The sequence below is a fragment of the Equus quagga genome, chromosome 2 (genome assembly GCF_021613505.1).
Source record: "Equus quagga isolate Etosha38 chromosome 2, UCLA_HA_Equagga_1.0, whole genome shotgun sequence".
NCBI lineage: Eukaryota > Metazoa > Chordata > Mammalia > Perissodactyla > Equidae > Equus > Equus quagga.
The window spans coordinates 111,854,344-111,869,710 of NC_060268.1; positions in this window are offsets into that span (position 1 = coordinate 111,854,344).

The following is a 15,367-nucleotide window of genomic DNA, read 5'->3' on the forward strand; positions in this document are numbered from 1 at the left end:
CCTCATACCTCAATAGAGCTGCTGAAAATGTTACTTGAGTAGAAGAAGTAATAGTACCACCACTAACAGCAGCAGTAGTACTAGTAAAGAGAGGAAAATCTAGAATAGAAAGGGAATTTCAACATTCTCTAAAGATGAAAGTATATATAATTCAATGGCTTAAGGAAAAAATTCTCACGAGTATTCATTTTAGGGAAGGAACTATATATGTTTGTAAAATCTCCCTGATGACTACTTGGGGTACAAGAGGGGACAACTGAACGTGTGTAGAGTTAATCAGCACATGGTGATGGGAGGCAGCTCTTCAAATGCTTCAGGAAAAAGGATGGGTGATGAGAGAGAAAGGGAAAGTTGGTGGGTATGGAGCCAGAAAGAAGGTTGGTTTCGTTCCTTCCTGTGTATCCCACATCATCAGAACATCCGAAATATTTCTTGAGGAGCTGGTGAAGGTGAGTACAAACACCAAAAGTGTGTGGCACAAGAGGGACGAGACAGAGAGAAGCATGTGCAACTAAGCCAGAGGACCTGGTGGAAACGGTGAGGGTCTGTGAGTAGTCACTGGCCTTGGAACTGAATTCAGGTCAACTCTCAGCAGTTTTCTTAAGGGCAGCTAAAACCTGGCTTACACCACAAACCGAACTCGTCATCTTCCTACCAATACTGGCTCTCACTCTGCCAGTCACATTACAATATTTCATTTTTTTCCTTCTCTTGCCTAATATCTAGCCAATGACTAATCAGCCCTGGCAAATTTTTTATTCAACTACCATGAGAAGTTTGAGATAATATGCACATATCATTCATTTCTAACCCTGACATTTTTTTCCTTACAATTTAAATTGGTTTCAGGGGAGTGTCAACTACATTTAGCATTTAGAGTTATTAAATACAGCCCAATAATGATCTTAGTAGCACCCCAGCTGTTTTAAAAATACGTTATCATTTCATGCAGCATTATAGATATTCCGTGCACTGTTTGGGACAGTCTCATTTTAATAGACAGCCGTTAGTTTTGCCTTCGGGGAAGGTTTTGTTTTATTTACACAGGTTACGGTGAAAAGAATGAGGTTGTGCAGAAGAGGGGTGATTGATGACGGAGTTTCTAGGGCACAGGAGCCCCAGCAGGATAATCAGAGTTTGGCACAGGGCTTCCATGTCCCCTCAAGGTTGTTTGTAGACTAAATAGCGACTCTGGTTTTCATCAGTTGTTGGATCTTTTTATTGCTGTTTGCTTGCTTTGCTAGGAGTGATTCTGCTTGTTGTCCAGCTCTGTTTCCTGCCTTTGTTTTAATGAGGCTGCCCAGACGAGGGAAAGGATAAGACAGGAGCTTCCGAGGCAGGGAGCTAACAACTCTTGCTCCGGAGTTCTACTCCTAAGGCAAAAGCCAGCAGTAACATGGGACCAGAGTCCAGGTCTTCCCCGCCTGCTAGTTATCCTTCAAATTTTCCCAAAGGAACTTGTCATTGAGATGTTGATGACTCTCCCACACCTTGTTATTTAGAAAACTTAAAAATATTCTCCTGATAATTAAAATTATTTATTCTCTTATAAATACATTCTAAGGAATGAGTTTGATCAATATAGACTGATTCAGTTATTCTGTCCTGATTCATGTTGGGTTTGTATTTTCTACTTTGGACATTCACAATAATCAAATGAGTTATGAGATAGGTAGTGATATTTAGAACAGAGGAAAGCAGTGGAATGGAGCACCAAAAATAATAAGAAGAGGAATAATTAGTGAGAGCCCCGAGCAGGGTGGTGACGGAAAGTCCAGTACCTATGTTTACAAGTAGCACCAAGAGGAGACCTGATGGGACAGGAACAGAGTTGTGAGTGAAAGATGGAATCAGATATCCAGGCAGACATAGGGCGCTAGGTGAACATTGGTTGGGGTCATAACACAGCAGGGACAGGGATAGTATCAGGGGATGGGTTGACTGGGATGTGAATCAAGGGGTAGATCTGAGATAAACGGATCACATCTTTAGGAGGGGAGTAGCAGGGCTAATTACCTTCGCCAAGGGACCAAACCAAACTCAGACCTCAGGCTTCTATCCAGGCAGGGACGGAGGGAGGATTGTGACTTTAAAGATTCGAAGAGCAAGCAACTGGTGGATGCTCAGGCAGACAGATCAGCAGCTTGAGAAAGCACAACTGCTGTTTCACGGAAACAACAGCCTGGTTTACTGAGATGCCAGGCAGCCTCAGGCAACCAGGCAAGTGCATGTTCGTGAAGGACTGAGGTACCAGTTAGATACAGCCTTCTTCTAGGCAACACTTTCTCAGTTTTGCCTCTTGGTTTATCATCTCCCCTGCACACTGCACCTTCTCAATTATAAATTTCAGGTGTACATCCTTATATTTTATCTTTTGTATAGACTATATCATGTTCACCATCAAAAGTCTAGTTGCCGTCTCTACACATGTATCCTTTTACCCCTTTCACCCTAACCCCCTGTTACCTGGTGAATTTCTGATTCAGTTTTGGAAGGTTGTATAATTCTTAGAATTTATCCATTTCTTTCTTTTTTTTTTTTTTTGGTAAGGAAGATTGTCCCTGAGGTAACGTCTGTGCTAGTCTTCCTCTATTTTGTATGTGGGATGCCACCACAGCATGGCTTGATGAGCAGTGTGTAGGTCAGTGCCTGTGACCCAAACCTGAGAACCCTGAAGTGGAGAGCACGGAGTTAACCACTACACCACCGGGCTGGCCCCAGAATGTATCCATTTCTTCTAGATTATCCAATTTGTTGGCATATAGCTTTTCATAATATTCTTTTATGATCCTTTGTATTTCTGTGGTATCTGTTGTAATTTCTTCTCTTTTCTTTCTGATTTTATTTATTTGATGCTTCTCTCTTTTTTCCTTAGTGAGTCTAGCTAAAGGTGTGTCAATCTTTTTTATTTTCTCAAAGAGCCAGCTCTAAGGTTTGTTGATCTTTCCTATTGTCTTTTTAGTTTCTATTTCATTTATTTCTGCTCTGATTTTTATTTCTTTCCTTCTACTGATTTGGGGCTTCATTTGTTCTTCTTTTTCTAGTTCCTTTAGGTGTGCTGTTAGATTATTCACTTTGAGATTTTTCTTGTTTCTTGAGGTAGGCTTGTATTGCTATAAACTTACCTCTTAGTACTTCTTTTCCTGTATTCCATAGATTTTACTATGCTGTATTTTCATTTTCATTTTCATTTTTCTCCAGGTATTTTTTTTTTCTTCACTGACCCAATAGTTTTTCAGTAGTATTTTGTTTAATCTCCACATATTTGTGACTTTTCCAATTTTCTTCTTGTAGTTGATTTCTAGTTTCATATCATTGTTGTCAGAAAAGATACTTGGTATTATTTCAATGTTCTTAAATTAATTGAGACTTGTTTTGTGGCCTAATATGTGACCTATCCTGGAAAATGTTCCATGTGCACTCGAAAAGAATGTGTATTCTGCAGTTTTTGGATAGAACATTCTGTACGTATTTTCTAAGTCCATCTGGTCTAATGTCATTTAAGGCCAATGTTTCCTCATTGATCATCTGTCTGGATGATCTATCCATTGATGTAAGTGGAGTGTTAAAGTCCCCTACTGCTACTGTATTACTGTCTATTTCTAATTTTATGTCTATTAATAAATGCTTTATGTGCTCCTATTTTGGACACATAGATATTTATAGGTGTTATGTCTTCTTATTGGATTGTTCACTTTATCATTATGTAGTACCCTTCTTTGTCTCTTGTTACAGCTTTTGTTTTAAAGTCTATTTTGTCTGATGTAAGTATTGCTACCCCAGCTTTCTTTTCGTTTCCTTTTGCATGGAATATCTTTTTCTATTTTTTCACTTTCAGTTTGTAAGGGTCTTTAGGTCTGAAGTGTTTCTCTTGTATGCAGCATATATATGGGTCTAGTTTTTTTAATCCTTTCAGCCATTCTATGACTTTTGTTTGGAGAATTTGATCCACTGACATTTAAAGTAACTATGGATAATTATGTACTTATTGTCATTTTGTTACCTTTTTTCTGGATGTTTTTGTAGTTCTCTGTTCCTTTTTTCTCTTGCTCTTTTCCCGTGTGATTTGATGGCTTCCTTTGGTGTTATGTTTGAGTTCCTTTCTCTTAATTTTTTGTGTACTTATTATAGGTTTTTGGTTTATGGTTACCATGAGGTTCATGTATAATAATCTACATAAATAGCAATCTACATTAAGTTGCAGGTCTCAAGTTTGACCTCATACTAAAAGTCCTACACTTTTAATCTCTGCTCCTCAATGTTTTATTTTTTAAATTTTATTTATTTATTTATTTTATATTGCAGTAACATTGGATTATAACATTATGTAGCTTTCAGATGTAGATCATAATATATTTCAAATTCTGTCTAGATTATATCATGTTCACTACCCAAAAACTAATTATAGTCCATCCCCTTACATGTGAGCCTAATCACCGCTTTTGCCCTCCCCTCACCCTTTTCCCCCATGGTAATCACCAATCCAATCTCCATTGCTATGTGTTTGTTTGTTGTTGCTTTTATCTTCCACTTATGAATGAGATCATACAGTATTTGACTTTCTCCCTCTGACTTATTTCATTTAGCATAATACCCTCAAGGTCCATCCATGTTGTCACAAATGACCAGATTTCATAATTTCTTATGGCTGAGTAGTATTCAATTTTGTGTATATATACCACATCTTCTTTATCCATTCATCCCTTGATGAGAACCTAGGTTGCTTCCAAGTCTTGGCTATTGTGAATAATGCTGCAATGAACATAAGGGTGCATGTATCTTTATGCATTTATGCTTTCAATTTCTTTGGATAGATACCCAGCTGTGGAATAGCTGGATCATATAGTAGATCTATTCTTAATTTTATGAGGATACTCCATGCTGCTTTCCATAGTGGTTGCATCAGTTTATTTTCTCACCAGCAGTGTACAAAGGTTCCCTTCTCTCCACATCTTCTCCAACACTTGTTGTTTCCTGTCTTGTTAATTATAGTCATTCTGACCAGAGTGAGGTGATATCTCATTGTAGCTTTGATTTGCATTTCCCTGATAGCTAATGATGTTGAACATCTTTTCATGTGCCTGTTGGCCATCAATATATCTTCTTTGGAGAAATCTCTGTTCAGATCTTGTGCTCATGTTTTAATTGGGTTGTCCATTTTTTGTTGTTGAGATGTATGAGTTCTTTGTATATTATGGATATTAACCCATTATCTGATATAGGGTTTGTAAATATCTTTTCCCAATTGTTAGATTGTCTTTTCATTTTGTTGACGGTTTCCTTTGCTGTGCAGAAGATTTTTAGTTTGATGTAGTCCTATTTGTTCACTTTTTCTTTTGTTTCCCTTGCCTGGTCAGACATGGTACTTGAAAATATGCTGCTAAGACCTATGTCAAAGAGCGTACTGCCTATGTTTTCTTCTAGAAGTTTCATGGTTTTGGGTCTTACATCCAAGTCTTTAATCCATTTTGAGTTGATTTTTGTGCATGGTGTAAGGTAATGGTCTACTTCCATTCTTTTGCATGTGGCTGTCCAGTTTTCCCAACACCATTTATTGAAGAGACTCTCCTTTCTCCATTGTATGCTCTTGCCTCCCTTGTTGAATATTAGCTGTCCATAGATGTGTGGGTTTATTTCTGGGCTCTTGATTCCGTTCCATTGATCTGTGTGTCTGTTTTTGTGCCACTTTCTATTTTGGTTACTATGGCTTTGTAGTATATTTTGAAATCAGTGAGTGTGATACTTTCAGCATTGTTTTTTTCTGAGGAATCCTTTGGCTATTTGAGGTCTTTTATTGTTCCAAATAAATTTTCGGATTCTGTGTTCTATTTCTGTGAAAAATGTTGGAACTTTGATAGAGATTGCATTGAATCTATAGATTGCTTTAGGAAGTATGGACATTTTAACTATGTAAATTCTTCCAATCCAAGAGCATGGAATATCTTTCCATTTCTTTGTGTCTTCTTCGATTTCTTTCAACAACGTTTTATAGTTTTTGGTGTACAGATCTTTCACCTCTTTGGTTAAGTTTCTTCCTAGGTATTTTATTCTTTTTGTTGCAATTGTGAATGGGATTGTATTCCTAATTTCTCTTTCTGCTACTTCATTGTTAGTGTATAGAAATGCAACCAATTTTTGTATGTTGATTTTGTATCCTGTGACTTGACTGTATTCATTTATTATTTCTAGAAGTTTTTTAGTGGATTCTTTAGGGTTTCCTATATATAAAATCATGCTGTCTGCAAAGAGTGACAGTTTCACTTCTTCTTTTCCAATATGGATCCCGATCCCTTTTATTTCTTTTTCTTGCCTAATTTCTCTGGCCAGGACTTCTAATACTATGTTAAATAAGAGTGGTGACAGTGGGCATCCTTGTCTGGTTCCTGTTCTTAGAGGGATAGTTTTCACTTTTTCTCCATTGAGAATAATGTTTGCTGTGGGTTTGTAATAGATAGCCTTTATTACATTGAGGTATTTCCCTTCTATCCCCATTTTATCTTGAGTTTTTATCATAAATGGGTGCTGTATCTTGTCAAATGCTTTCTCTGCATCTATTGAGATGATCATGTGATTTTTATTCTTCATTTTGTTAATGTGGTGTATCACGTTGTTAGATTTGCAGATGTTGAACCATCCTTGCATCCCTGGAATGAAACCCACTTGATCATGAGGTATGAACTTTTTAATGTATTGTTGTATTTGATTTGCTAATATTTTGTTGAGGATTTTTGCATCAGTGTTCATCAGTGATATTGACCTGTAATTTTCTTTTTTTGTGTTGTCCTTCTCTGGCTTTGTATCAGGATAATGTTAACTTTGTGGAATGAGTTAGGAAGCCTCCCCTACTATTCAATTTTTTGGAAGAGTTTGAGAAGGAAAGGTATTAAGTCTTCTTTGAATGTTTGGTAGAATTCACCAGGGAAGCCATCTGGTCCTGGACTTTTATTTTTTGGGGTTTTTTTGGTTACTCTTTTGATCTCCTGATTGGTGATCAGTCTATTCAAATTCTCTACTTCTTGGTCTAGTTTTGGAAGGTTGTATATTTCTAAGAATTTATGCATTTTTTCTAGATTATCCAATTTGTTGGCATATAGCTTTTCATAGTATTCTCTTATTCTCTTTTGTACTTCTGTGGTGTCCATTGTAATTTCTCCTCTTTCATTTTTGATTTTGTTTATTTGAGCCTTCCCTCTTTTTTTCTTGGTGAGTCTAGCAAAGGGTTTGTCAATTTTGTTTATCTTTTCCAAGAACCAGCTCTTGGTTTCTTAAGTTTTTCTTTGTTTTTTAGTCTCCATTTCATTTATTTCTGCTCTGATTTTTATTATTTTCTTCCTTCTGCTGATTTTGGGATTTGTTTGTTCTTCTTTTTCTAGTACCTTTAGATGTGCTGTTAGATTGTTTATTTGTTATTTTTATTCTTTGTTGAGGCAGCCCTGAATTGCTATAAACTTCCATCTTAGATCCGCTTTTGCTGTATCCTATAGATTTTGGCATGCTGTATTTTCATTTTCATTTGTCTCCAGGAATTTTTTGATTTCTCCTTTGATTTCTTCATTGACCCAATCATTGTTCAGCAGCATTTTGTTCAATCTCCACATTTTTGTGGCTTTTCTGGTTTTCTTTCTGTAGTTGATTTCTAATTTCATACCTTTGTAGTCAGAAAAGATGCATAGTATTATTTCGATCTTATTAAATTTATTGAGACTTGTTTTGTGGCCTAATATGTGATCAAACCTGGCGAATGTTCCATGGGCATTTGAAAAGAACATGTATTCTGTGGTTTTTGGATGGAATGTTCTGTATATATCTACTAAGTCCATCTGGTCTATTGTGTCCTTTAAGACCAGTGTTTCCTTATTGATCTTCTGTTTGGATGATCTATCCATTAGTGTAAGTGGAGTGTTAAAATCCCCTACTAATATTGTGTTACTATCTATTTCTCCTTTTATGTCTGTTAATATTTGCTTTATATATTTAGGTGATCCTATGTTGGGTGCGTAGATATTTACAAGTGTTATATCTTCTTGTTGTATTGTTCATTTTATCATTATGTGGTGTCCTTCTTTGTTTCTTGTTACAGTCTTTGTTTCAAAGTCTATTTTGTCTGATATAAGTATTGCTACCCCTGCTTCCTTTTCTTTACCATTTGCATGGAATATCTTTTTCTATTGTTTCACTTTCAGTTTGTGAGTTTCTTTAGGTCTGAAGTGTGTCTGTTGTATGCAGCAGATATATGGGTCTTGTTTTTTTTTATCCACTTGGCCACCCTATGCCTTTTGATTGGAGCATTTAGTCCACTGACATTTAAAGTAGCTATTGATAAATATGTACTTATTGCCATTTTATTACTTTTTTTTCTGGGTGTTTTAGTAGTTGTTCTCTGTTCCTTTCTTTTTCTCTTGCTCTCTTCCCTTGTGGTTTGGTGGCTTTCTTTAGTAATATGTTTGATTTCTTTTGTCTTACTTATTTGCTTACTTATTATGGTTTCTGATTTGTGATTACCGTGAGGATCCTGTATAATATTATATGTATATGACAGTCTATATGGAGTTGATAGACTCTTTAGCTTGACCTCTTTCTAAAAGCTCTACTTTTTGACTCCCATCCTCCCACATTTTATGTTTTTAAAATCATATGTAAGCTCTTCTTTTGTGTGTGTCTATCCATTACCCTCTTATCATTGAAATAGGTAATTTTAGTACTTTTGTCTTTTCATCTTCATCTTATCATCACAGGTGGTTGATCTGCTATATTTTTACCTTTACATGATTATATTGCCTCCTTTTTTGGGGGGGGGGTATTTTTTTTTTTTAATAATTTTCTTTATTCCTATTTGTGGTGATTCTTTTCCCACTTAAATAAGTCCCTTTAGAATTTCTTGTAGAACTAGTTTCTTGGTGATAAACTCCTCTAATTTTTGCTTGTCTGGGAAGCTCTTTCTCTCTCCTTCCATTCTGAATGACAACCTTGATGGATATAGTATTCTTGGCTTTAGGTTTTTTCCTTTTAGTACTTTAAATATGTTATGCCATTCTCTTCTTGCCTGTAGAGTTTCAGCTGAGAAGTCCACTGATAGCCTCATGGGCTTTCCTTTGTATGTCACTTGTTGCATTTCTCTTGCTGCTTTTAGGATTCTCTCTTTATCTTTAATTTTGGACATTTTAATTATAATGCATCTTGGTGTGGGCCTATTTGGACTTATCTTGTTTGGAGTTCTCTGTGCTTCCTGTACTTTGATGTCTGTTTCCTTCCTTAGGTTAGGAAAATTTTCAGCTATTATTTCTTCAAGTAAATTTTCTGCACCTTTGACTCTCTCTTCTCCTTCTGGGACATCTATAATATGAATGTTAGTGTGCTTATTGCCCCAGAGTTCCCTTAGACTGTTCTCATTCTGTGTAATTCTTTTTTCTTTTTTCTGTTCAGCTTGGGTGATTTCCTCTAGTCTTTTATCTAGCTCACTGATCCATTCTTCTGTATCATCTACTCTGCTATTGAGTCCCTCTAGTTAATTTTTCATTTCCAGTATTGTATTCTTCATTTCTGCTTGGTTTTTTTTTTTTTTTTACATTTTCTAGTTCTTTGTTGATGAGCTCACTGTGTTCATCCAGTCTTCTCACAATATCTGTGAGCATCCTTGTGAGTTTTTGTTTGAACTTTGTTGGGTAGGTTGCTTATTTCTGTTTCATTTAGCCCTTTTTCTGGGGTTTTGTTCTGTTCCCTTGCTTGGAATGTATTCCTTTGTCTCCTCATTATGCCTCTTTCTCTGTGCTTATATCTATGTATTAGGTGAATTGGCTATGTCTCCTGATCTTGGAGAAGTGGCCTTATGTTAGAGATGCTTTTTGAGGTCCAGCAGTGTGCTTCTCTCTCATCACCAGTTCAAATGATCCAGGAATGACCCCTTTATGGGCTACTTGTGTCCTTCTGCTGTGGCAGGGTTGCTCCCACTGCAGTTACTCAGGGAGTCTAGTCTTTCTTTCCCTGGCCAGCTGTTTGTAAATCTGATTTGGGGAGCCTCAACACTGTTGACTACAAGGTCTAACAGTACACTTCTGTTGCAGTTTTCCTGGTAATTGGGTAGGTACCCCGTGTATCTGGTTGCTAGGCTCAGGGGCTTACAGTTGCTATAGGCCTCAGCCCTATAAGCCTTTTGTCAGTTCTCCTAGGAGTGCAGCTGAGTGTGGCTGGCCCTGGGCATGGGAACACTCAATTGTTTCAGGTTTTGGACGATGGGGCTGATCCTTTTTATGGCTATTTGTGAAGCACAGGTCTTCTGCCGCTGATAAGCCTCCCCCCCCCCCCACACAGGACCACACACGCAATCAACACAGTCTTGTTGTGGGTACACTTCCCAACCCCCAGAGGGTACTCTGATGCCCCACTGCAGAGGCCCACATCTCTCCACCAATGCCCCCCACAGTTCACCTGGTCCTCACATAGGCCCTGCCCCACAGAGGCAGGCAGACTCATCTGGCTGTACAGGATCAAGGTACCCAGTCAATGCAGGCTGACAAGTAAACTGAGGGCTTGCTGTTGGGTGGGGCCAGTCCCTAGGGCCAGCCTCCTGCCCTGTCTGAACTGGATTATATTTGCACTCTAGTGGGTGTTGCAGACCCCTTGGCTAAGAGGTCAGGGGAAGGATTTCAATGGCTTCTGCCAGGATCTGTGTCAGCATGCCTGGACTAGGTCACAACAATGGCCAACATCAATGTCTCAGTCTCCGGAGAGGTCTCTCCTCTCACCGAGATGTGCCCAGAGCCCACTAGGTGAGTCTCTTTTCACCAAAGGACTGTCAGCCTTCTCTTTGGTGATTTTAGGTTGCTGAGATAGGTGAGTTTGTGCTTGGGCCCTTTAAAACCTGGGTCTTTCTAGCTTTCGTCCGATAGCTTTTCTGGGGGTATCACCACTGCAGTTAATAGCCAGCGAAGCCAGATAGTAAGACCCTCGTCTCAGTTATGCTGAGTCTGAAGGATGCTTATAGCAGTATTGGTCCCCTATCCAGAACTCACTCCTCCAGGGAGGGCTGTGTACCTTAGAGTGGCTCCTGCCTGGCTAGCTGAGAAACTCCGCTGCTCCTGAAGGTCGCTTTTTTTCTCTCCAGAAGGAATTTCTGCCTCTTCCACCTTAGTCAGGACTGTCCCTTGTTGTGGGTGTTCTTTTTATCCAGTTTTCAGTTTTCCATCCAGGGTAATTTTTCCAAAACTAGTTGTAACCTGGTTGTGTTCATTGGAGGAGATGAGTGCAGAGTCTGCTTACGCTGCCATCTTGATGAGATCTTCCAGTGCTGTTGTCTTTTGACCTTCATATTAGCTTTAGAGGTGGTTGATCCATTACCTTTACTATATATTTACCATTGCCAGTCATATTTTTTCTTTGATAATTTTCTTCTTCCTATTTGTGGCCTTTTCTTTTCCACTTAAATAAGTCCCTTTAACATTTGTTGTAAGGCTGGTTTAGTGGTGAGGAACTCCTTTAGTTTTTGCTTGCCTGGAAAACTCTTTCTCTCTACTTCCATTCTGAATGATAATCTTGCTGGGTAGAGTATTCTTGGTTGTAGGTCTTTTTCCTTCAGCTCTTTGAGTATATCATGCCACTGCCTTCTAGTCTGTGAGGTTTCTGTTGAGAAGTCAGCTCATAACCTTATAAAGTTTCCTTTTTACATTGCTTTTCTCTTGCAGCTTTTAGGATTCTCTCTTTATCTTTAATTCTTGACATTTTAATTATAATGTGTCTTGGTGTAGGCCTCTTTGGCTTCATCTTGTTTGGTGCTCTCTGTACTTGCTATACCTGGATATCTATTTCCTTCTCCAGATGAAGTAAGTTTTCAGCTATCATTTCTTCAAATAAGTTCTCTGCCCATTTATCTCTCTCTTCTCCTTCTAGGACACCTATAATGTGAGTATTTGTATGCTTGATGTTGTCCCAGATGTTCCTTAGACTGTCCTCATTCTTTTAAATTCTTTTTTCTGTTCAGCTTATGTGATTTTCTCCATTCTTTCATCTGAATCACTGATCCCTTCTTCTGTGTCATCCACTCTGCTATTGATTCCCTCTAATGAAATTTTCGTTTCCATTATTGTATTCCTCAGCTCTGATTAGTTCTTTCTTATATTTTCTAATTCTTTTTTGAAGTTCTCACTGTTTTCATCTATTCTTCTCCCCAGTTCAATGAACATCAATGTGACCATTAGTTTATACTCTTTATCAGATAGATTGATTATCTCTGTTTTTATTTAGTTCTTTTCCTGAGAATTTGTCCTGTTCTTTTATTTGGAACATATTCCTTTGTCTCCTCATTTTTCCTACTTCTCTGTGCTTATTTCTGTGTATTAGGTAGATCAACTATGTTTCCTGATCTTGGAAATGTGGGCTTATGTAGGAGATGTCTTATAGGGCCCAACAGCATGCTTTCTTCTCATCAACAGTGCCAAATGCTCCAGGGATGTCCCTGTGTGAGTTGTGTGTGCCCTTCTGTTGTGGAAGTTCTGCTATTGCTTCAGGCTGTGTTGGCCCCTGGACTAGCTGGTTGCAAAGCCCAGCCGCATGTGGGTGCTATGGGTACATTATTGTGTGGGCACATCTCTGGCATGGCTGGCTGCAAGCTCTGGTAGCACACAACTACTGCAGTTTCCTTTTGAGCAAGTCAGGCCTCCAGTGTGGCTGGTTCTAGGCCTGAGGGGCACAACTGCTGGAGGCCCCCAGTATGGCTGGTTTGTGGCCTGGCAGCACTGCTGGGTAGAGCTGGCTTCCAGTGAGGCTAGCTGTTAGCTGCATGTTGTGCAGCAGCTGTAGCTAGCTTTCTCTTGGGTGGGGCAGGCCTCCAGTGTGGACTGGCTATGTGGCCTGGCAGTGCACAGCTGCCTAAGGAGCACTTATAGGCAGGGCACGTCTTCAGCATGGCAGTGCAAAGTTTGGTAGGCAGGACAAATCCCCTGTGTGGCTGTTTGTGAGGCTTAGAGGTGCAAGTCTGCTACTAGCTTGCTGGTGGGTGGGATTGGTTCCTGCGGCAAGCTACTTGAGTGGCCTGGCTGTGCTCAACTGCCGCAGGTGCTCTAGAGGGCAGGGCAGGCCCCTGCACAAACAGCAAACAGGCTAGAGGAAGGATTGCAATGGCACCTGCCAATGTCGCTGTCAGCATAGCTAAACTAGGTCACAATAATGGCCTGCTGTCAGTGTCTCAGTCCCTGGGGTGTAGGCCTAGCCCCCTCTTGCCTCTCTGGGGTGTGCTCCAAGCTTAGTAAGTGAGTCTCTTTTTCCAGTGGACTGTACTTTTCTATTGGTGTTTTTGTGCTGGTTTTCAGGTTGAGTGAGTCTGTGCATGAGCTCTTTAAGTGCTTGTTTTCCTTTCCCTGATGTTCTATAGTTTTCCTGGGCACATTCCCTGTTGGTTTTCAAAGCCAGGTGTTTTGGGATCTCTTCTCTTACATGCTGGATCTAAGGTCTGGGTGCCTAATGTGGAGCTCCAATCCCCGGCCCCTCTGGAAAAAGTCCTGTACTTTTGAGAACACTCCAGCTGTGAAGTGCTGTGGCTGGGGTGTGGTTTTCTCCTCAGCATGGCTGTATCTCTGCCTCTTCCACTCCTCTGTGATGTCCCTTGTTGTGGAGGTTGTTTTCATCCAGTTGCCAGATCTCTCTCAGAGGAAATTGTTCCACAGGTAGCTGTAGGTTTCTTGTGTCTGTAGGAAGGGGAAAGGTCAGGATCCTCCTGTGTTGCCACCTTCCATACTCCTGAAGAACCTCTTACTGTGGAGTTTGAAAAGCAATGGCAGTGGGTGTATGACCATTAATTATAATGATTTTTGTTTTTTGGAGTGACTGTCTCAGAGGGAATAAAAAGCAGAAAAAATGATTCTATCAGTTAACTTTTGGTGCACCCATCTCCAAACTTAGTGGCTTAAAAGAACAAACACTTATTATTTTTCGGTGATTCTGTAGATTTGCTCAGTGGTTCTTCTGGTCTAAGCTGGCACAGCTGGAGCTGGATGGTCTACAATGGCCTCACCCACAGATGTGACCTTTGGCTGACTGGCTGATCTGGGAGATTGAGTGTCAGCTGAGACAGCTTATCTCTGTTCCATGTGGTCTCTCACCTTTCAGCAAACTAACTTGGACTTTTCACATGGTAATCTCAAAGTTCCAAGTCTCTGCTTGCATTTGCTATTGTCCCATTGGCCAAGACAAGATATTGGCTACAACCAGGCTCAAGGGGAAGAGAAATGGATTCTAACTCTTAATGGGAGAAACTGCAAAAATTACATTGCAAAGACACAACCATATGGGAATGGGAAACATATGGAACTACTGTTTACAATCTACCACAATAATTTTCTAGATTTTGTTTATGTTTCAGTTCTACAGGTTTATAGGGAATGACAGAGAAAGAAGAGCAAAGAAGTGGAGATATGAAGGCCAAGAAAAGAATCTTTTTGTAGGAGACAAATTAATAATCTGAAAAGATATGTTTCCCATAGAGAGACAGGCATGGCTTTGTAAGCTCCACTTTGCTAGGTAACAGATTTGTGTTAATCTGTTAGCTATTTCTGTAATTTCGGACTAATTTCCTGGTGTCTGCCAGGCTTTTCCACTGTAGGATTACTTTTTCCCTTTCCATACTCTATTCTTTTGGAATTGAGTCACTAAGTCCTGCTCACACTCAAGAGGAGGGGAGTTAAGCTCCTCCTTTTTTTTTTTTAAGATTTTATTTTTTCCTTTTCCCCCAAAGCCCCCCAGTACATAGTTGTATATTCTTTGTTGTGGGTCCTTCTAGTTGTGGCATGTGGGACGCTGCCTAAACGTGTGATGAGCGGTGCCATGTCGGCGCCCGGGATTTGAAGTGATGAAACACTGGGCCGCCTGCAGCGGAGCGCACGAACTTAACCACTCGGCCACAGGGCCAGCCCCTAAGCTCCACTTTTTATGGAGCAGTAGCTGCATACATTACATGAAATCCTTCTATAAGGAAGAGTTATCCCCTTTTCTTCTTACTTTTTCAATGCCTCTGGGGTGTTAGTAATGTTCTCCTTTTCATTCCTGATATTAATTATTTGTGCTTTTTCTTTTTCTTGATTAGTCTTGTTTGGGTCTATACATTTCGTAAATATTTTCAAAGGAACTACTTTTAATTTAAAGGAAACTACTTTTAGATTTTTTCTGTTGTATGTTTTTCTTCTATTTCTACTTATCTTTTTTTTGTTAATTCTACATTCTTTACTTTTGATTTGCTACTTATTTTGTAGCTTTTTGAGTTGGATTATTAGTGCACTGGGTTTTTTAGTCTTTCTTCCTTGCTAATATATTTATTCAAGGTTCCAACTTTTCCATCAGCATGGATTTAGCTGCAACCCACAGTTTTGGTCTGACTTATTTA